The following is a 23,395-nucleotide window of genomic DNA, read 5'->3' as shown; positions in this document are numbered from 1 at the left end:
AACCCGTCATCTAGACCACAACCCGTCATCTAGACCACAACCCGTCATCTAGACCACAACCCGTAATCTAGACCACAACCCGTCATCTAGACCACAACCCGTCATCTAGACCACAACCCGTCATCTAGACCACAACCCGTCATCTAGACCACAACCCGTCATCTAGACCACAACCCGTCATCTAGACCACAACCCGCCATCTAGACCAGAACCCGTCATCTAGACCAGAACCCGTCATCTAGACCACAACCCGTCATCTAGACCACAACCCGTCATCTAGACCACAACCCGTCATGTAGACCACAACCCGTCATCTAGACCACAACCCGTCATCTAGACCACAACCCGCCATCTAGACCACAACCCGTCATAAACATAAGTCTATAATATTCGTATAGGTCTGTTAGATTCGCTTATGTCTCTAAGATTCCCATAAGCCTATAACATTCGCAAAAGAGGTGCAACAATTCTCTACTTAATTAGAACATTTTAATAAGGAACGAACAATCCAAAAATCACTTAGTGTAAAGCGATTCCATTTGAATTATTTTAAAAATGGCATCGAGCATGGGCCAAGTATAGTAAGAGGACTAGGCAGGGTCGCGAAAAGGCGTCCAACGGAAAAAACGGCCACTAGTAGCGCGATCTATCGGCTCAATTTATCGGAAACCGGAACTTCGTCACTCTTTGGGGTCAAATCACGTGGCTCAAAAATCCGGAAAACATAATTCCAAATTCAGCGAATGCCTAATAACAGCTAATAGCAGCTGAGCCTAAATTTAGCCAGCCAATCCGCCCATTGTTTGCATAGCAAAGGCTTGGTTTTTATGTACGGTTTATGAAAGTAGCGACTAAAACATTACAGTTAGGTAAAGCGCAGAGCTTATTTTTAAGCATCTTGAAAAATTAAAATACTTAACTTTATCCTTTGCTGTACCGTTTAACTATTCTTGGCCTAAGGTTTGGGTTTCAACAAGATAAATTCGGAAAACCGCCATTTTTAAAGGGCAATACTCCGAAATACGGCCAACCGAGATCGCGCAAAGTTGGCCGTAGCCGGAAATGCTTGACCCCAATTCCGGTTTCTCCCCTATTTTAACCCCCGCTGATACGGGAAGGCTGTTTTTTTAGAAATACGAAATCGTTTGCGCGTAGAAGCTTGGGACTGCCTAGTCCTCTTACTATTCTTGGCCCATGCATCGAGAAAGGAACATAAAGCTACTAAGAGGATGTTCACTCCAGTTTTTATTTAAAGAGAAGACAATCAGATAATTTATTGCGCACTATTATATTATGATCCCACTGCAGCTTTTTGGTATTGTTGATATTGTATAGCAATATATCTACATATTGTAGAATGTTTCCATTTAGCTTTAGTTTTGATACGGAATTAGTAAAATCATCTTTTTATAATTGAAATTGAGTTTTTTTCGAAAGTGCCCTTGGTCGATAAAATCAAAGTTATGATGATTTCAAGTTGAATAGTAAATTTCAGTCAAGAATCTAAACTATTGCGATTAATTAACAATTTCATAACAGTTTAATAGAATTTAGACCGGAATTTGAAAAATCGCGTCAAAATAAAGTAAAAAGGGAAATTTCAGACTTGAAGCATAACGGATACAGTACTTTCTAAGAATTTGCGAAGCTGGCTAATTTTTCTGTATTTTTAGTCACCTCGTACATCTAACGATGGGGTATTTACTATTAGTTTGGCTTGGTCTGAAAAAGTAGCGTTCGTCTTTTTAAAGGGAGAGTGAAAAAGGGATTTTTGATTTTCAAAGGGTGGGCAGTATGATTTGTCTATAACAGTGCAATGTGAATGTACAACGCACATGGTAATGAACGCACTTAGAGTGGAAAGGGATAAATTATGTTAAGGCGATATTTTTCATTAATTGGTGACTTTAAAGGGGAAAGGCTTATGATCTATCTCTAACAGTGCAATGCAGAAGCACTGTGAAAATATTAATGAACAAACAGTAATATCTGTAGTCTTTTATGAACACAAATTTATCATATTGCCTTACCTAAAACGAGAAATTTCATTCTCTCGATAAAATTTCTCATACTTTAAGCCGTGACTTTTCTAAGAATCCGAACTTTCAATACAATCATGAGTTAATAATATGTTAGCTCCCTATAAGTTACTCAGGCAATTCTTTTTTATACTCTAGCGTTTTCTCCCGCGCCGCCGGCTTCCCAATTATATGCGACGCTCTGCGGCCGCCACGGGAACGAAAATCTTATTTACTCTTCTTTTCGGTTTTTCTCCGGAAGCGCGTGTAGTGGAAGGTAGCCCATGATATCGGAGCTATTTAAGCAGCCGAATATTTCGCTCAGTAGCCTCGGTTAAGAAAACAGTTAAGAGATTTGGATTTAGCTGTTGTATGATTTTCTCGTTTCAAGTCACAATAACAACTCTTATCTTTAGCATTCTTTATCAATATCGGCAAATTGCATTGAGTTCCTGCATTTTTTGTCTCAGTACTGACACAAACGTCATGATTTAATGTTAAATTGTTAAAACATAAACATTCACTATTAAAACACTCCCTTGGTGAAAAAGCAGCCGACGACTCGAGGTCGAGGAGCCGTGCGAGCGGGATTTTTTTTTTCGACAAGAGAGAGACCACCATTCGGATTTTTTCCCGCGCAGGCGAAATGAGAAGAAATCGCTGGATACATTACGCCTATGGAGCCTGAGTAACGTATAGGGAGCTAACATATTATTAACTCATGATACAATATAAAGTTCGGGGTTTACACAAAGAAAGAACTCAAGTTGGGTGTTTTACCGAATTCTTTCTCTTTCAAACGCTTCTGGACATAAGTTCATGTTAAAAATTTATAAAAGATGCCATAAGTGTGCATCGGCATAAGTCTATGTTGTAAACTCATCGAGGGGATTATCACTAAAACTATCTGTTCTTCGATATTACAATTACAGCATAAGTAAATTTAAACGAGTAATAATTTTATCACTGTTTAGGGTAGGGCATCTAGGGGCTATTCACTCTGATTTAATGCACTGTAAATGATTTAAGCATTGTAAAAGATAGCGCTGTTCACTCATTAGGGTAAGGTATAGAGGGATTATCCACTCATTAGGGTAGGGTATAGAGGGGCTATTCACTCATAAGGTAGGATATAGAAGGGCTATTCACTCATTAGGGTAAGGTATATAGAGGTTATCCACTCATTAGGGTAGGGTATAGAAGGGCTATTCACTCATTAGGGTAGGGTATAGAAGGGCTATTCACTCATTAGGGTAGGGTATAGAGGGGCTATTCACTAAAATTTTCTCTACTACTGTTAAGTACGGTACGATGTGTCTACTATTACGAGCCCTTGGGTCGTCTAGTTTAGTCTATCTTGTGCTCCTCAGCCATGACACTAGCCAAATCGGGATCAGTAATTCACGTGGGGTTTATCACTCTCATAATCCCTGCACACCGATTACGGATTGAATAATCATTTTAGCCGTCTTTAGACGTTATAAGACTGGGCTAAACAATAACCATAACTATAGGGCCCTTTCACCGTGGACCCTTATGGGTGAGCCTTGGACTATAGTCGGCTAACCAATAATCTTTAGCCTAATGGCATTCAGAGATAATATTGATTCGAAAAAAATTGGAACACTAGACTTAAAAGAGCAAAATGAAGAAAATCTAATCTATGTTCTAATTAAGTAGAGAATTTTTGCACCTTTTATGCGAATGTTACAGGCTTATGGGAGTCTTAGAGACATAAGCGAATCTAACAGACCTATACGAATATTATAGACTTATGTTTATGACGGGTTGTGGTCTAGATGGCGGGTTATGGTCTAGATGACGGGTTGTGGTCTAGGTGGCGGGTTGTGGTCTAGATGACGGGTTGTGGTCTAGATGACGGGTTGTGGTCTAGGTGGCGGGTTGTGGTCTAGATGACGGGTTGTAGTCTAGATGGCGGGTTGAAGTCTAGATGGCGGGTTGTGGTCTAGATGGCGGGTTGTGGTCTAGATGGCGGGTTGTGGTCTAGATGGCGGGTTGTGGTCTAGATGGCGGGTTGTGGTCTAGATGACGGGTTGTGGTCTAGATGACGGGTTGTGGTCTAGATGACGGGTTGTGGTCTAGTTGACGGGTTGTGGTCTAGATGACGGGTTGTGGTCTAGATGGCGGGTTGTGGTCTAGATGGCGGGTTGTGGTCTAGATGGCGGGTTGTGGTCTAGATGGCGGGTTGTGGTCTAGATGGCGGGTTGTGGTCTAGATGGACTTAGTTTTTTCTCTTTGAAAAATGTTATACTTCAGACTGAAGCGGCGTTCATTGTAGGATTTTTTTTTCAGTTTCAATAAATCAATAAATAAATGTATGAAATCATTAATTATGCTTGATAAACTGGTTTTGTATGCAATATTACCGCGTCAAGCGGAGGGGGTTGGACACTTTTCAAATTCTCATACATTTTTGTCGAAAACCCAAAATCCCTAAATATTTTCCATGAAAAAATTAACAGTGAAATCTTAAATGCCCTCCAAAAGAATAGCGTTAAAATATCAAAATCATATATTCAAAATCCAGCACACAAAAACGCCATTTGTCCGACCCCTCGGCGTGAAGTCATTACTTTAAATTATACAGAAAATTCATTTAGATTTTGACCATTAAAATTTGAATAAAGAAATGTCACAAATTTCCAAATATGTTATTTAAAGTAAGAGTATTCAATTCATATACATCGGAAAATATAATAACTGGGGCGGTGGAACGCTTCTTAAGTCTCAGTGAAGAACCAAAATTTCGGTAGAGAGAAAAATTTCTAAGTCCATCTAGACCACAACCTACCATCTAGACCACAACCCGCCATGTAGACTACAACCTGCCATGTAGGCCACAACCCGCTATAATTTTGGCCGAAACGGCGTTCCATACTCTTCGTTCCTACACACACCTTATAACATGTTTTTTTTCTTAATTATGTAATTATAACATGTTTTTTTCTTAATTATGTTTTTCAAGAATGTTTTAACGATGATTTTGTTTTATCTTAAATCATGGGCTCACAAATACTTATATACTCTTATTTTATTTACTCGTGTTATACACTCTTAATTCTAAAACCCTAAAAACACTATTGTGTGACGGCTATACCGTGTCAGGCATAGGCTGACTCCGAAAAACATGACCACGAAAACATCTATACGTAAAACATCTATACGCATCATTGTGTATCTGATGCCCGTGCCGTACCAGGCCGTACCAGGCAGATCGGTACTCCGAAAAATATTCTGCACTAGGCCTACTCCTTACCTAGTAATCATCTTGTCGCTCAGCGACAAGTATAAGGGTACCTGGATTGAGTTTTTAGAGGAGTATCAAAAAGTAACTCTTCAAGTCAGGATGGCCAAACCTTGCGGGAGTAAAGAAAGATCTCCTACATTTTCGTGAAGCGACATGGGCAGAGTTATGTCTTGGCCGAGATGTGTATCGCGCTACGCGGTTGACAAAATTAAATCGAAGATATCAAATCGATATTAAGTTATCCGTGCGGAGATAGTGCGGTAATAGTGCGGTAAATGCGCGGCACCTAAAACAACCGGAAACAACATTGAAGATGTTCCTTGGTCACAGTGAGTCGAGCAATATTTTAAAACAGTCACAATGACTCTAAGATTATTATTAAGGGTTGATATTTAAAATAAACTATGGGTTTGATCCCATATATTTCTAAAGATTTTAAGAGTGTTTACTATTACATTATAATTGATTTATAATTGATTGATTAAAGTTTTGACTTATTAAACGATATTCATACTAAAGCATTTGAGTCAGATCCCGAAATTATTAACACCAATGAGTATGTTTTACAGTAAAATTAAAATTCCCTAGACTTTCTAATCTTAGACTTATCCTTTAGTTAAATTTAAAAATATGTCTATTCCCCTACTAAGAAAAACGTCTCATTATGGGGGTCCGTCCGGGATCCACTTAAGTTTGGTGACTCTCTCGCAGAAGTATGTAGGATAAAAGTAAACATTCTCTATGATTAAGAAACGTATATTGTTCATTGTGGCCAGAAATGACCAGGAAAACATTTTTTATGCCTTGAGCCATTTAAGTTTTATTGTAACTCGCACTTACCAAAAGTTTCACCTAGAATTATTTATTTAAATTACGTATGTCCTTTGGGTAAGGGTACGGAGGTGTCCTTAGGTATATTAGTGCAGTATATTGTGATAACTTTGAGGGTCAGAGTTATGAAAAGGCTAAAATATAATACACAGGGTTACTAAGCTGCATAAAATTACGTGTTCCTGTTTATATGGAATTTACATCTTTCAAACCTACTCATGCGGCTTGCTCTCCTCATTTTAGTCGTGATTTGAGTTGCGACTCCTGTTATTTAGAATTTAAAAATTTTCAAAGGAGAGAGCGCTTAGAAAAGCGTAAAACTAAACAATCGCTTCAGCCCACCGCTGTGAAAAGACGAGTAAGCTTACGAACTACACGTCCAAAAATTATTAAGCGCAAAAGTATGGCTTCGAGTCCTGGGTCTCAACAGAGTTCCCCCCCTTCACCCTCTCTTACACGACCGGGGGTTTCGTTTAGTGTAAGCTCAGTTGTTACAACGTCGTTGCAGAGTAGTCAAAGTACGATTTCTCCTATGGTATCCTCATGTGTTGCTATCACCTCAACAACTATGAGTTACACTGCACCTTTAGCAGCAGGTCAGGTACCAACCCTTAGCGTGCCAAATCCACCAGCTTTAGTTCAGCAGCAATCAGGTGTTCCATTAGCGTCTGGTTCAACCCCACCAGTCACCTCGGGAATGAACCCCACTATGCACGCCATACAAATGCAAATACAAGCCTTAACACAGCAGGTAGCCAATTTGACAAACCAATTTGCTCTAGCACAACAGACTAGCCAGACTTTAACACCTCCTATTCCGCCTATCACAACTGTACCCCAAACTACTGTAACCCAAAGTGTTCCAACGTTGGGTACAACTCAAGCAACACCACTTTTGCAGTTGCCTCCCATGGTACAGTTGACACAACCTACTGGTACATCTCTTTTGGTAGCCACATCTGGTCCGAGTATGCAGACCCCTAGTGTTCCACCCTTATTAGGAACTAGTAGAACCTCAGTTATGACGGGTCAAGGGTCCATTGGTCCAACTGCAGGTGCGCTTCCCGATCCAAGCAGTCAGGGACTTCCTAGTTCTTGGGTTCCCGCGGTTACGTTACCCCATTTTTCAGGTGCTAGTACTGGTATGGGTGTAAAGGAATTTTTGACGAAAGCACGTCAAATATTGGCTAGTAGAGATTGTCCAGAGGCTTTGTTCGTTAAAAGATGGGTGCCCAATATGTTAGCAGGTTCAGCATTGGAGTGGTTTGAACTCCAAGATCCCTATCCAAATTTTTCTGAATTTGCCCAGGCCCTTAAGGCTGAATATCAGGAAGATACTGATGACGACCATATTTTGGAACAGATAGATAATCGTTATCAAAAGCCAGGTGAAAGTCCTGCTGTCTATGGTGAGGCTATGTTATCGCTCTTGAGAAAGTTGTCAGAACCTCTATGTGATCGCGATCAAGTGCGCTTGATTCGTCGAAATTTAGATAAGGAAATTAAAAAACAATTGGCTACAAAGACTTATAGGCGCGCGCGTGAATTAATATCAGATGCTGTCAAGATAGACCACGCATCTCAAGATGTACGTGCATCAACATCTCAAAGTAGTACTTCTCGTGCTGCTGCGCGTCCCAAAAAGCCAGATGTAATTTGCATGAATTGCGGAGACCAAGGTCATTACCAATTTCATTGTCCTAATCCCATAAGAAGTTTTTCTCCTGTCCAGGCTCAGATTCCCGAATCTGCAGAAAAACCTAGTCAAGTTCTCAATGTCGAGGCCGCGCCCTTTGAACCAACTTGTTATGGATGCGGTAAATTAGGCCATATAAAACCCAATTGCCCAAAACCTAAGCGTCGTAAAAAGGGAAACGGCAAGTCCGGGGGGAAAAACACGGGAAACCCCACCGGCAACCAGCAATAGATCCCGTACATTCGAATATATTAGGAGAGGCCCACAGCCCACCTCCACTCGCTTGGATTTCTCTTTCTGTTGGTGACCTACACTTTAATGCTTTCCTTGATCCAGGGTCATCCTTTACCTTAATTGACGATCGCTTTAGAAGTAAACTAACTAAAAATTTGTCAAATAGTCGATCTCATCGTATTAGAATAAAATTAGCTAATAAAACACGTGTAACCTCTACAGGATCTACATTCGTACAGCTTTTATTGCCAGGAGGGAAAGAGAAATCCAACCGTGTATATTTTGTAAGGGATTTAGTTTATCCAATTGTTTTGGGAATGGATTTTATACAGGCATGTGGTTTAATAATAAATTATAAAACAATGTGTTATTGGTTCATTGATAAGCCTAATCAAATATATGCTTTTAGTAAACCCCATTCGGTCGCCCAGGTCCCTGGTGAACCAATGTTATGTAATGTTGAAATTGACGAAGAAGATCTCAAGAGAGCTTTATCTCTAGCGCAAGTCTCCCCTAAGGAGCGCGTGCAATTAGAAACATTGGTTTATAAATATAAAAACGTTTTCACCACTATACCTGGACGAACGAATACAGCGTGTCATTATATTGACACAGGGGATGCTACACCAAAAAGTCGCGCCCCATATAGGTATTCTCCTTGGAAAAAAGATAAAATTGACGAAATTGTTAGTGAAATGCTCGCGCAAGATTTAATTGAACCTTGCAACAGTCCTTGGGGGGCTCCCTCAATTTTAGTTAACAAAAAACCTGATAGGACTGAGGAAGAGCAACGTTTGTCAGAAAGCCCAGAGGAACCACAATTTAGACTGTGCCATGACTATAGGGATTTAAACGCGGTAACGGTGAAGGATTCATACCCCTTACCTCGTATAGATGATATACTCGACTCCCTAAAAGATCCTCAAATTATAACAACTTTGGATCTAAAAGCCGGTTACTGGCAAGTTCCTCTGGATCCGGCTAGCCAAGATAAGGCCGCTTTCTTAACCCATCGAGGATTATACCGTCCAAAAGTTTTACTTTTTGGCTTATGTAATGCACCAAGCACTTTTCAAAGAATGATAGACAGGTTGTTCAGTAAATTAGAGGATAAGGGAGTAAGAGCTTATTTAGACGATTTGATTATCATCTCGTCATCCTTTAAGGAACATTTGAAAACGTTAGAAGAAGTGTTTAAAATTCTCCTTCATGCAGGCTTAACAGCAAAGGCTAGTAAAACGAAATTTTGTATTTCGGAAACCAAAATCCTTGGACACATTGTTGGTAGGGACGGAATAAAAGTTGATCCATCTAAAACCAAAGCTATAAACCAGTTAGCACCCCCAACGAATCTTAAAACATTAAGATCATTCCTTGGCATGGCCGGGTATTATCGGCGCTTTATTAAGGGTTTTGCAGCTTTGGCATCCCCTTTAACAGCACTCTTGCATAAGGACACTCCTTGGGTTTGGTCCGATGATCAACAAGCCGCCTTTAACGCTCTGAAAACAGCTCTAGTCTCCGCTCCTATATTGGCAGCCCCTGATTTTACACAATCCTTTATAGTGGAATGTGACGCATCAAATATTGGACTTGGTGCCGTTTTATTACAAATACGAGATGGGAAACGTCACGCCATTCAATACTATAGTCATACGTTATCTGACACAGAAAAGAAGTATAGTACGACGGAGCGTGAGGCTATGGCTGCAGTATATGCCTTGAATAAATTCCGTCCATACTTAGAAGGAATCCATTTTGAATTGCACACCGACCATTCTGCATTGGTGTGGCTCTTAAAAACCCCAGACCCTACAGGGAAGTACGCGAGGTGGCACGCGCAAATTCAAGCATTTGACTTTACCGTACCTCATATACCCGGAAATAAAAACCTGGTAGCTGATGCCCTTTCGCGTTTACCCTCGGCCTTGGAGGAAGATTTGCAGGCGAATCTCCCGTCCAGTGTCGAAGGCATATCCGCTGTGGCAGAAGCTATGCCCGAAGATCTCATAGACTTTTCCACAGAAATAGTAGTAAGGGAACAAACTAAGGACGTACGCCTTGGTCCCCTACGTCAGTTTCTGTCAGAGAAAACGCCGTTACCACCCGCGTCGAAAAGCGACGAACATCTTCTTTCTAAATGTAAACTTGTAGAGGGTGTATTACATAGACTTCCCAATAATCTCGACCCAGTAGAGGCAAATTTTAAAATTTGGATTCCAACTTCATTACGTTCAACTGTACTTCAACTAAACCATGATTTGCGTGTTGCTGGCCATTTAGGCAATTTAAAAACGTTAAGGCGCGTGAAAGAACGGTATTTTTGGGACGGTATGACGCGCGACGTTCGAGAATATGTTCGGTCATGCGTAGCTTGTCAAAAGCACAAACCCCTACAACAAAGACCTGCAGGATTAATGAAGTCTGCTGCTGTAACGGACCCATGGACCGTGATTTCTGTTGATCTAAAGGGGCCATACACCCCCAGTAGGCGTGGTTATACCCAGTTATTGGTGGTTACTGATATGTCAACTAAGTGGGTAGAAATATTCCCTCTCCGCCGTGCAACTACCAAAGCTGTTGTCAACCTACTTGTTGACCACGTTTTTACCCGATTTGGCCTACCATTAAAAGTAGTTAGTGATAATGGGCGACAATTTGTGTCTAAGATTATGAAAGACACGTTAGCATTACTAGGCGTCCGAAATAAGTATACGTCGTTTTATTCACCTCAATCCAACCAAACTGAACGAGTAAATCGTACATTATCTACTATGATAGCAACATATGTAGGAAATAATCATAGGGATTGGGATATAGGGATTCATCATTATGCTATGGCATTGCGAACTGCAGTTCACGAATCTACGGGCTTTACGCCTGCATTCCTCAATTTTGGGCGTGAACTTCGAACCCCAGCAGATGTAGGTCTCCTTAGTAGCCCCGACGCAGTTCCTGACCCTACAAAAACACATGCGTATGCTCTTACACTCAAGAATTTAATAACCGAAGCCCAATCACAAGCGCAGAAAAATATTGAAGATCAACAAACTCGTCAAGCACAATATTACAATAAAGGCCATCGAGATGTTGAATTGGAAGAAGGGCAGAAAGTATTAAAGCGCACTCACTTTTTATCGAAAGCAGGCTCTTACTTTTCACAAAAGTTGGCTCCGCGAAGCGAAGGCCCATTTATTATCGCTAAAAAGCTTTCCCCCTTGACCTACAAATTGAAAGGTATGAACTCTAAGAAAGTACTTAAGGGCACCTTCCATATCCGTGACCTTAAGCCGTTTGTCGAGCGTGAAGCCGACAACCGTTCATTGCCAGAGTTTTCTCAAAGCAATGATACAAACGATTCTGATGTCGAGAGTAAATCCGACAACGTTAGGCCAGATAGTGCTGTAAGTTTTGTTAGTTCCCAGCGAGATGATGATCCTGGTCATGATGAACAATTTTCAATTAACAAACGTAGCCTTAGGCCTCGTGACCCCAGAACTGGTAGGGTCATGCGCAACTAAGTTTATTATTCTGAGAGAGAGGGTCTCTCCACGGACCTTCATGTCCAACCCCACTTGTTTTTCAAGTGATTTTAATGATTTTCCCATTAAATGGTATTGTTTTTGTCGCGATAAATTGAATACGTATTTTATTAGGTCTAGCTAGCCTACTTATTGTTATACAGGGTCCTTAATTCAAATGTCCCCAATTAATTTTGTTTGTTATTAATGCCCTTTTGTTTATTGATTTATTTTCTTTTGGTTGAGCGAGGTCGCTCAACACTAAGTCGGGGAGAATTATAACATGTTTTTTTCTTAATTATGTAATTATAACATGTTTTTTCTTAATTATGTTTTTCAAGAATGTTTTAACGATGATTTTGTTTTATCTTAAATCATGGGCTCACAAATACTTATATACTCTTATTTTATTTACTCGTGTTATACACTCTTAATTCTAAAACCCTAAAAACACTATTGTGTGACGGCTATACCGTGTCAGGCATAGGCTGACTCCGAAAAACATGACCACGAAAACATCTATACGTAAAACATCTATACGCATCATTGTGTATCTGATGCCCGTGCCGTACCAGGCCGTACCAGGCAGATCGGTACTCCGAAAAATATTCTGCACTAGGCCTACTCCTTACCTAGTAATCATCTTGTCGCTCAGCGACAAGTATAAGGGTACCTGGATTGAGTTTTTAGAGGAGTATCAAAAAGTAACTCTTCAAGTCAGGATGGCCAAACCTTGCGGGAGTAAAGAAAGATCTCCTACATTTTCGTGAAGCGACATGGGCAGAGTTATGTCTTGGCCGAGATGTGTATCGCGCTACGCGGTTGACAAAATTAAATCGAAGATATCAAATCGATATTAAGTTATCCGTGCGGAGATAGTGCGGTAATAGTGCGGTAAATGCGCGGCACCTAAAACAACCGGAAACAACATTGAAGATGTTCCTTGGTCACAGTGAGTCGAGCAATATTTTAAAACAGTCACAATGACTCTAAGATTATTATTAAGGGTTGATATTTAAAATAAACTATGGGTTTGATCCCATATATTTCTAAAGATTTTAAGAGTGTTTACTATTACATTATAATTGATTTATAATTGATTGATTAAAGTTTTGACTTATTAAACGATATTCATACTAAAGCATTTGAGTCAGATCCCGAAATTATTAACACCAATGAGTATGTTTTACAGTAAAATTAAAATTCCCTAGACTTTCTAATCTTAGACTTATCCTTTAGTTAAATTTAAAAATATGTCTATTCCCCTACTAAGAAAAACGTCTCAACCTTCGAGAAATTTTATCGTGTCGAATTCCGTGTTTCTTGGCGCGAGAAAAGAATGGATGCGCACGTGATATCCACCCCCTCTTAGTAATAATAAAAGTATTGGGACATTAGGCCTAATTTGAAATTTTAGGCTTAGTAACGTTGCGATTTATTTCATTCTTGTTCTGTTTAAATTTACCTAGACGTTTTATTTTTTAAGTATTGTTCAATGCTTTTAAAATATGAAATGCCTTTCACTTGATATCAAGAAGTGATATCTAGTTTATTAGGGAGAAGTTTTAAGATGCTTAAGTCCCACTGCCCCTTTCAAAATACTGGGTGGGGGACGTAAAAGGAGGACGGGCTATTTCGCCTCTCCTCAGTCGGAAATACGTAATTTTCGCAATTTGCATCGCGCTGACGTGAGTTTTCAAGAACCAATGAGATGCTGGTTGTAATTTAGAGGCGGGTATTAACTCCCGGACCTACGTTTGGACTGGAGATAAAGCTGGAAATGTGGCGAATTTATACCTTCTCCCTAATAAACTAGATATCACTTATTGTTGATATCTTGACTTCAAGCTAGCTGTACTCTCTCCCTCTCTTAATAGATGAAAGTGAATTTTAATAAATTTACGTCAAAATTATAAATAGCGAGAAATAATTAATTAAAATGGGATGTACCACACTTCTATCTTTTCCTCCAAGGGACCTCTGAGAAACTTAGAAAGGGCGCGGCAGGACGCGTAACAAGTTTTCATCTCGAACAACCCAGCGTCTTTTGTGAGATTTTAAGAGAAGGAACCGCGGAGAAAAGATACGTTGGGATGCGATAGGGATGGTAAGAGGCTGGGGAAGGGGGGAGGCGCGGTCCGCAACAGGCTGCCGCCACTGTTAGCTAGCTCTAGACGCTTTAGACCGTCAGACGGACTTGTTGAGACCGGGGGATCCTGTCACAATCTTTAATTAACTGCCACCAAAAGAGAAACGACGAAATTAATGATACGGATGATGAGTTCTATGGCCAGATCTTTTCTCATCCCGTTGCTACGGAAACTCATCCGTTATCTTCAACTATGTTCGAGTCTCGATGCGTTTTCATATATTGAAACGAAAAATAAAATGGCTCTGTTATAGTTTAAACTTTTCAAGGCATAATTACAAACTTATTATTTACTAATTCTGCATACATGAACGTTTCCTCGATTAAACTCCGATTTTTGGGATTACACTCTAACTATGTAATGTCATCGCGTTTATACCGTTTAGGCTGCGAGCAAACCTAAGGGTTGATTAGAAGCCGATATTAAGAGATCAATGAAATTAGGCTTAACGTATACCTTGTTCGACGCTTGATAGTTTATAGTGCATGCGCCCTTAACGTAGCATTGATGGCCGTACATAGTATAAGGGAAAGACGAAGCTTCTAAGCAGCTGTCAATTCGCGTTTCAAAAGCTCATTAGCCATGTAGGTTATGGTCTTAGGCCTTGGCAATCTCGGTGCTTCTGACGGACGTTTCCATTACCGAGAAAATCATCCTCTAGCCTAGAGTTTCTCTTATCGAAAAATGGATTAACCAGCCAAACTTTGTTCCGTTTCAAAGTGCTATATAATTGACTCTTTTCCTATATAAGTTTGCCCCTACCACGTTCGCGAGGGGATGGATACTTCCTCAAACCCAGGACGGTGAAAATTCATCCTTGTTTGTGAAAACAGGGATAGATTTAATTTTAGAAGTAGCAATGGAGAACTGTTCGTATTTACTTCAGTCCGCCTCATAGCCCAGTATAGAGCCCCTCCCTCCAACACGTAACGAAAAGTTTAAATTATCTTATTGTCTCACTTAAACTACGTTTTGATGACGTTGCTGATGGGGACGGCGAAAAATACGTAATTCCTTTTCTACCTCTGTCGCTATGACCTGCCTCTTCTTTCATACCCCTCCGTCCCGTGGAAGGGGGTCCGGGACTTTGACGCGCACCCAGATATTACTCTGTTCTCCATTCCTTCTTCTAAAATTATATCTATCCATGGTGAAAATAAAGTTTATGACAATAAAGGTGGAAAAACTATTCTCTGGATCTCGTTAAATAGAGAAGTGGAGGACACCTTGAGACTTGGGATACTATACAACTGTATCTCTTTGTAATTAACATGTTGCGTTTGATATCCTATCCTTATCTACTCTACCCTCGCACTTTTTATCCTTGGAAAGGAAAGCGTTCAACAGGCGGATCGCTTCCATTGAGTTTGCTTTCTGCAAGGTATCTCTATAGGCTAGACTCGTTCGTTTTCCTTTCTATGAATACGAACTTTGTATTCTTTTCTATCTAGGGCTAGGCCTACCCAAAGTGAATTTATCGAATTCTCCCAATAACATTATGAAACTGTTTGATGTTTTTCCACTCTCCTGGGTTCTAATACCCATCTCAAAGTTCTTAGTTGGTTATTCATGGGTGAATAGGATAATTTCACGGAATTAGGCTTAGCTCGTATCCTCCTCTGTAGTATGGATTTGGGTTTTTCCCTCGGGTTTTTTTCTGGTACAAAAAAGAGCTGGTATATATATATATATATATTCCTCCTTGGAAAATAGTCATCCGAAAGAATTTGAGCCATGAGGGATGGAGCCCCGCGAGTCAATTGCGCGAAAATGGCGTCTTTTTTTTCTTTCTATCCTGTTTTTATCTACGTGTACAACTATATTATCACCACTACGTTTATTTTAGAAATTGTATTTTGGACGGTTTTGTGTTTGTTATTTTGTGTGTGTGTGTGTGTTTGTGGAGATCGGGTACACGAAAAGTAAAATTTACTACTTGTGTTTCTTCTACTGCCAGCTCAGCCACTAATAGAGAGTCGAATTTGTATCGTTCAAGGAGTATAATTATTTTCATTTTAATTTAAAGAACTAGGCTAAATTGGATTGTACTTAATTTCTCGAAAATTGTTCTTACCTGTATTGGTAAACTTCCTCTTCTAACTGCCGTTTGTTATAAGTGTTTTGTGCTATGGCATACGAATTTTCATCAAAATAAGTATAGGGTTGTATTTGTTCATAGAGTTACTCGAACACACGTAGATATTATATTACGTATTCTTTATGTTTCTTGTTTTCTCTTTCCCAAGACTTAGTATGCTGGGAGACGATGGTATGGGATCATGTAGGGGTTCGCGTGTTGCCTTTGGGGTAAATACTTATTAAATACACGTTGTTTGCCTTTTTCCGATTTTTTTTTTTCTTTCCTATCTTCCATGTTTTCTCGCGAAAACCTTTGGTATTACAGTATTTTATCACTTAGTTTTGTTTTGCCCAAACTGCATGAAGCTTCCGCACATTTTCTATAGATATGCGTTCTTAGATTATGGAAGCCTTGCAACATCATTCCTTTTGAAGACTGTTACTGAATTTAGTCCATATGTGTTACCAAATTACGACGAAGCATTTTAACACAAGGTTTTTTCGTGGTAATTTTCCCCGAATCCTATTTCAACCTATGGATGAGTTGTATCTATTTACTTTCTAGTAATTTCGTGATTAAAAGGGTACATTTTGAGGCAACTAGAATGGGTGAGTGGGTTTTGTATGATGCCGGTATAAAGTGCTTCTTCGCCTTTTAGCGGGACGAAGCCACGGACGGGGTTCGGGAAGATGACTTCCTCGAGAACCGGGAAAGTGGTGGAGACAGACACTCCAGCCCTAAGGGAATTAAGTGAAACCCCGTTTTCTATAGCTAGGAATTTTAGCCTTACCAATGGTAGAGCCAAAACTGCTAGATTAACTCTCGTCTAATGTGGTGTAAAACTTTGTAGAAAATTCGCCGAAGTTAGCGAGTTCAGATTTGGATTTTGGCATATTTATAAGTTAAAGAGATAAAGTTAATCTGATAGTTGTGAACCCTAAACACTGCATTTAAAAAGTTTTTGTAACCAATTTTTTAGTTAGAAGTAAATTCCATATTTGAAGCTATTAACTATTGGGGAATTAGACAATAAAATAATCTGTAGTTTGTTGATCCGACAACGTGTAAAAAAATTATACTGCCCTTCGGAAACGCCTCTTTATAATTCAGAAAAATCAATATTTATCTTTAATCATTGATTAATAATTTAAAATATTCCATTTTCTTTCATGGCGAGGCGAGATTTCCTTTTGTCCCCCACAAATTAAATATTTTATCGACCGGCAGTATAAAAAAATTGCAATCAAGCTTGGGTCGGAAGTGGTCTGTTTCACGCCTACGCGAGCTTCGTCGACTCTCTCGCTCACTCCCGAAGAGAGCTTGGAAAATTTATTCTTTGATTCGAGGACCGTAAGTAATTCCAATAAAAGTTCACCCCTTTTGGATGGATATATATATACGTTCTATCCAATCCAATCGCGCGCCATTTTTTATTTTTTGTCTCGCGCTTGAATGGGCGACCGAATTTATTCCCGCTTTTTTCTATTCAAGAAGGAATTAAAAGCTGCGAACGGATATAAAAATTGATTCTTTTTAAGGCTTAAAATTGAATTATTAATGGGATTAAAGTAGATCGCCATTATAATATAATATAAAGTAACGATGAAGAGATTTTTATGCATAGTTGACTGACTCTCTAGGGGAGTTGAATTAAATCTTGAATTAACAACCGATTTTTAATATAATCAGGGATTGATTTAATTTTAGAAGTAGGAATGGAGAACGGTTAGCATTTACTTCAATCCGACTCATAGCCCAGTATAGAGCCCCTCCCTCCAACACGTAACGAAAAGTTTAAATTATCTTATTGGCTCACTTAAACTACGTTTTGATGACGTTGCTGACTCGGTTGGCGAAAAATAGTGACGTAATTCCTTTTTTACCTCTGTCGCTATGACCCGCCTTTTCTTTCATACCCCTCCGTCCCGCGAAAGGGGGTCCAGGACTTTGACGCGCGCCCAAATTACTCTGTTCTCCATTCCTACTTCTAAAATTAAATCTATCCCTGATATCATAGATGTATTATTAATACACCGTATCGAATGATATGAATTAGATTAAATTGAATACAGATATATTTCCCCTTTAATGTACATACGTATTAAGGTCTCTATCTCGTCTAGACATTAAAGTATCAGTCCTAAAATCTTTAGACCTATTATTCTATAGTCCTAAGAAATATATAGGGGATTGGTTGGGTTTTTTTTCTCCTTCTCAAAGTTTTTGCAACATTACAGAGGGTCTTGATTAGGTTGGCAATATACCTTTGGCCGTCAAATAATGTTTCCAATGTTACTTTATTGAAGAAATCCGTCGGGAAATACGTGAAGGCTCCTGCTGAACTCTCTCTCCTCTCTCTGCTTTTGGGATCTACAGTATAAGAGAAAAAATAGCTAAAGACCTAATCAGAAGTACATAAATTGAAATAATAATAATAGTATTTGTTTAACATTTACACCTACTGTTTATCACCTATTTGTCTGTCTATTTCAATACTGTAGACTTACGAAATAGATAAACTGAACTACTGCAGACCTACGACACTATTGCTATGTTCACACTTGCACAGGAGTCGGTTGGCAACTCGTTTGCACAACTAGTTTTGAACCAGACTTTATTAATAGTTCGAAGCGATTTCAACAGCAAGTACAAATACAAGCACCAGTGCAAGTACAAATACAAGCACCAGTGCAAGTACAAATACAAGCACCAGTGCAAGTACAAATACAAGCACCAGTGCAAGTACAAATACAAGCACCAGTGCAATTAAGTAAAAATACAAGCACCAGTGCAAGTACAAATACAATCAGTTTTGTTCACACTTAGCTTTGGAAGCATTTTGGATCGCTTCGAACCGGTTGCTCATGTAAGTGTGAACATGGCTTATGTGTACAACTAGAAATAAGCTCGCTTCACTACTGGTAATGGGTTTCTAGAGAGTCGGAGAAAATAGGCATCGTTAGCTAGAGCCTCCCTAAGGAGCTAGTCAGCTCCTCGCTAGATCTTTTCCCGACCGGTTAGGTTTGCTATATAGTGGCTGGCAAATCCAAGCTTCAAGCCTGTGTGTGCTTGCTTTTACAGGAAATATATTTTCAAAGGAAAATAAACGTCTAAGGGTACAGGCCCTACCTCTCCAATTTCCCACAGTGCAGTCTTATTTAATCCCTGGTTTCGAGATTCATTAAGAGTTTGGTTGTAAAACCCACGCCGTCCCCTCTCTATCTCTCTCTACTTAAAGTTTTAACTGGTATTTTACTTGTTGTAATCAAGATTTCAAAGTCCCTTTGTGTCGAAGATGGTTCCGAAGATAGCACTTTGTTTACTATTTAAATATCCAGGCGTAGTTATATATTTACTGCAAGTTTGAATAAACTAAATTTAAAAAAATCTTTTTATTAAAATTTAAATTATTTAAAAACGTTCTATGGTTTTTGATTAGTAAATAGAGCCCGTAATTTGGTTTGATTTGAAGCAAGAATAATTATGATAAAGGTTAAAATATGCATGCGTAAAATATAATATTAAAAGTATTTAATTCCACTTCAAAAAATAATTTTAACAAAAAAAATTTATATATATATTAAACTTAGCCCCTGTAAGACATCTTTTCCCTGAACACAGCTGTGCAGTCAATAAACATTCATTCATCCAGCGGGATAAACATTTTTACAGGCGCCCGTAGGATTAACGTGGGATGTTTGCCCCTTTAAGACATCTTTCCCTTCAGATAGTGTTTATTTTTATACGCTCTTTTAAATGACTTTAATCTCGTAATAAAGTGGGGAATATTATATAATCCGGTGTAGATTAGTTGACAATATACAATATGTTCATTGGGGTTTGCTTGTTCCGATAAGAATGACCCGGGTGGTGGAGGGCGATTATGTCCAGCTCTTCTCCGTCTATTTGCGGTGATGGGTCAAAACCGCGGGGTCGCGCCAACTTCGGAATACAAACGAGGGGGGTTACTAGCCCCTGAGAAGCGAGCTGGGGCTTCTTGCTTCTAAACGACCTTGCTTCCCAATGGAGATATCTCTCACTCTCTTTAGTCAAGGTAGTTTCTTGTCAAACGTATGGAGGGGACTCCCCCCTCTCTATCCCCTTTTTGTACGGGTTAGGCTTAGTTCAAGGACGGTTGGCGCTCGTTTTCTGTACGGGAATTTTTGTTAGAAACGCACGAGGTCTGTTTCTCCCGCGCTTTATATAGGGTGGTATAGTTTTCTTTTTGGAAATGGCGCTGAATATGCGCGCCCTTTTTGAACGTGGAATCGATTGAGCTCGCGCGCTCCAACCTGTTACGGTGTGTTTCTCCTATTGCTAGCGACTCGTACATTCTATATCGCTGATTCGACTATTTTTCTTTGCCTTTCTATGCCCTTCTACTCATCCCTCTTTACTACTCCTTCTCCATACCGCTTCTTTTGGGCATAAGCAAGCGTAAGAGACTCTTTCTAAGGGGGATTCAATACCCCGCTTTTCCTATATATATGTTAGATATAATGGAGGAAAAAAATATATATATTTTTTTCCTTTTTAGATTTCTAAATTTTTTTCTTGAATTTCTTTTAACTGTAACTTGCTTGTTTATTGGCCAAATTTGATAATATTTGGAGGAGTTACTCTATGGTATGTCTAGTTTGTTGCGATATCATTGATTTTAATCTAGAAATTCATGTTAAAAAGTTACGCGTAGTTAAAGTAAATTACATATGTAACTTGTTTTTTCTTCTTCTTTGATTTCTTTTAACTGTAACTTGCTTGTTTATTTACCGAATTTGATAATATTTGGAGGAATTACTCTATGGAATGTCTAGTTTGTAGTGATATCATTGACTTTAATCCTGGAATCCATGTTAAAAAGTTACGCGTAGTTAAAGTAAATTACAAATGTAACTTGTTTTTTCTTCTTCTATGGATTTCTTTTAACTGTAACTTGCTTGTTTATTGGCCGATTTTGACAATATTTGGAGGAATTACTCTATGGAATTGTGTAGTTTGTTGTCATATCATTGATTTTAATCTAGGAATCCATGTTAAAACGTTACGGGTAGTTAAAGTAATTTACATATTTAACTATTAAATATTTAAATTTTATTTCATTGATTGTAATCCTTTCATTTATTTGGTGAAATTGATAATTCTTGGAGCTATGACTTTACGTAACGATGTAACTTGGAGGGGGGGGGGTGCTATTTTACTTTTAGTTTACATTTTAATAATGCTTGATACGATCATTTGATTAATCTACAATCTCATGGGAGGGAACTATAAGTAGTTTTAAGTAAAATTAATTAATATGCAAAGTAGTTTTTTAATTCTAGAAAAAAATAAGCCACCCATCTTCCACCCCTGGATATGAGATTCTTAAACTAAGTTTTTCATTTATTTCTTAAGAAAAGGTGAGAGAGAGAATCCTTGGTAATTTAGTTTCTATTCTTAGTCCTAAGAAAATAAATTCTATTTAATCCCTTAACATTTTTTTTTACTTACCTTCTCCCTTTTATTTATCCTGTGGGGGGAGTTCAGAAAGTACAGTTTTCGAATGGAAATTACATAAATTTCGTCTTATTTTTTTTTATCTGTAAGCTTTTTCTAAAGAAAAACTTACACCCCCCCCCTAGCAAGGGGGGAAAGTAACAAAAAAATTAATTTACTTTTTTACGCCTTTAAAGAAAAAAATGGGAGGAAATAAGCGATAAGAACTCGGAACTGCAGAATGAAAAAAAAAATACAATTTTAGTTAGGAGAAAAATAATAAAAGACTAAAATAATATATATATACAGAAGTAAGATGAGACTAGAAGTACTGAGTTAACCAAATTCTTCACTTGGCGAAAGTGAATATTCTTGATAACACACGAACGGTTGGCCATCTGGTAGCGGTTTCTGAATTTTCCCTTCAAAACGTGAGAGGCTCGCGGCGGGAGACGGCCGAACTAGATTCAAGCACCAGCGTCCGTGTTCCGCGGCTTTAGGTTGAGGGGAAGAGGGTAGGAAATGTTTTTGGAACTCGACCAATTTTTTTCTCTCTAGTGTAGGCGCGATGGAAGCGGCATAAAATCCTCAAATTTGTTCACTAGTGCCAGGATCTACTACCAATGCAAGAGCTCTTTACTTCTAGTCTCATCTTCCTTCTGATATATATAAATAGCTTGAGATGTAGAGCGGGATTGAAACACGTTATAAAATATAAAAGTATCTAGTTTTAAGATTCCAGAACCTATAACTGAAAATATAAACAGGGTGATTCTAATATTACTCATTATATGCCTGAAACGTCAGTGAAATATATTTTAAGAAATTGAAGAGAAAAAAAATTTTGAATGCTTGACGCCTTATTTCCAGTCCAGGGAACGATTTGAAAATCTATCTTGTGTAAACGTCGTCAACAACATTTTTACTCTAAGCCTTTGCTTTGCTTTTTTTCTTTTTTACTTTTTCTGTCTTCGCTCAATTCTAAGACATTTATTCTTATTCTCTTTCGGGCCTTGGTGCATCAGCTGAATTCGCTAGGCGCTCGCCACTTCTAGAATAAAGCGAAAAAATTCTACAAAAGAGGAAAGACCCATAATTTCCACACCAATGCATTCCCAATTTTTTTTTTTTTTTTCCTTTCATGAATCTGGTTGCTCGGGTATAGTTTAGTTCATCGCTGTTCGAGTCTTCTAAACGTTCCTTTAGTTTTTTAACCATATGGTAGTATAGTTTCAATTGTACACTGGGAATGATATCGTTCCCTTAAATAAAGATACGGTATGGTACTGCAAAAGAGAGAGAGGAAAAAAAAGCTTCGGGAAAACATTTTTTTTTATTCTTCCGAACTTTGATAGGAAGTGACGAACCGGAAGTAGAAATTCATTCACGGAAAAATTTGTGAAACATTTCATCCCTTAAAATTTGTTTCCTCTCTGAGCTAGTACCACCGTTTTTAAGGAGGGTGTATCCATTTTGAACTTTTGATTATATAAATATAGATGTTTTTTTTTTAAAGAAAGCAAAGTTTTCTGAGATAACGAATCTTCGCTAAGCCTAACGCGAAACTTTAAAAAAGAATATTTAAAATAAATTTTTACAAGCGTGAAATTCAAATATTTATCCATTATGCCCAAAATGCAATATTTGAGGGACATCCTTTCATAATTTTTATAATTAATTAAAAGCTTGTTTTAAATTTAAATATTTTTGAAAGGAGCCGTTCTCATTGGACCGTTAATTAAGGGTTAAGAAAAATTGGCCATTTCAGCGCGAGACGCGTGCGGTCATATTCTACGTCCTTTCCGCTTTGACATGACACGATTTTAAACAAACTCGCTCGCTACATGGCGTGACATCGCATCGAAATATGGTGTTAGTTAGGCTTTAAGGCAATGATAGTCATATAACGAACGCCTTTTAATCATTTTAGCAGGCGGGAATTTTCTATTCATTATACAAGGTTGCCATGTTTACATAGGGACTGCCTATACTGTACAGCGAGGACTGCCCCTTCGTGCGCGTCCAATGGGTCTCGAGAGAGTTCAGGTATTCTGTAGCGTCATTAAAAATTGATGGGTTTAGTTAATGAAACGAGAGCTTTCCCAGATTTCGAGTAAAATTA

General features: G+C 38.7%; 1 long non-coding RNA gene across 2 annotated transcripts in view; it reads left to right on the top strand.

Moving 5' to 3' along the window:
* LOC149651432 (uncharacterized) overlaps positions 1–23,395 on the top strand; it is a 260,536-nt gene that overhangs the window by 134,859 nt on the left and 102,282 nt on the right. The gene's annotated exons all lie outside the window — the stretch shown is intronic.

The sequence above is a fragment of the Phalangium opilio genome, unplaced genomic scaffold (genome assembly GCF_054372755.1).
Source record: "Phalangium opilio isolate 3A_F unplaced genomic scaffold, DU_Popi_V2 ptg000082l_1, whole genome shotgun sequence".
Taxonomy (NCBI): domain Eukaryota; kingdom Metazoa; phylum Arthropoda; class Arachnida; order Opiliones; family Phalangiidae; genus Phalangium; species Phalangium opilio.
Note: the sequence above shows the minus strand (reverse complement) of the source record. Positions and strands in the feature narration are given on the sequence as shown.